Source organism: Penaeus monodon, chromosome 20, assembly GCF_015228065.2.
Source record: "Penaeus monodon isolate SGIC_2016 chromosome 20, NSTDA_Pmon_1, whole genome shotgun sequence".
NCBI lineage: Eukaryota > Metazoa > Arthropoda > Malacostraca > Decapoda > Penaeidae > Penaeus > Penaeus monodon.
The window spans coordinates 11,712,836-11,713,148 of NC_051405.1; the positions used below are offsets into that span (position 1 = coordinate 11,712,836).

Sequence of the window (313 nt, forward strand, 5' to 3'; positions counted from 1 at the left end):
TTTCTCCTCATCCTCTTCCTCCCCTTACTCCTCTATCTCTCATCTCTTTATCTCTATTGCTCGTCTCATCTATCCATCTATCTCTCTCTATCTCATCTCATCATCTCTACCTCTCTCCTCTTCTCTTCTCTCCTTCTTCTCTTTTCCCCATTCTCATTCGCCCCTCAAATGCTTATTCAGACCAACGCATACCCAAATAAGCGTAGCGCCAAAGTAAGATTACGTGTAGCAATGGGCATTAATAAATCATATGTTGCATGCAATTGACCAGAATGATAAAAGGCGCTCTTAAATTACACCGAAATGATAAGCT

The 313-nt window shown here is 41.2% G+C and overlaps 1 protein-coding gene across 1 annotated transcript in view; it reads right to left on the reverse strand.

Moving 5' to 3' along the window:
- The window catches only part of LOC119585619 (multiple epidermal growth factor-like domains protein 6), a 170,724-nt gene that overhangs the window by 4,643 nt on the left and 165,768 nt on the right, over positions 1 to 313 (reverse strand). The gene's annotated exons all lie outside the window — the stretch shown is intronic.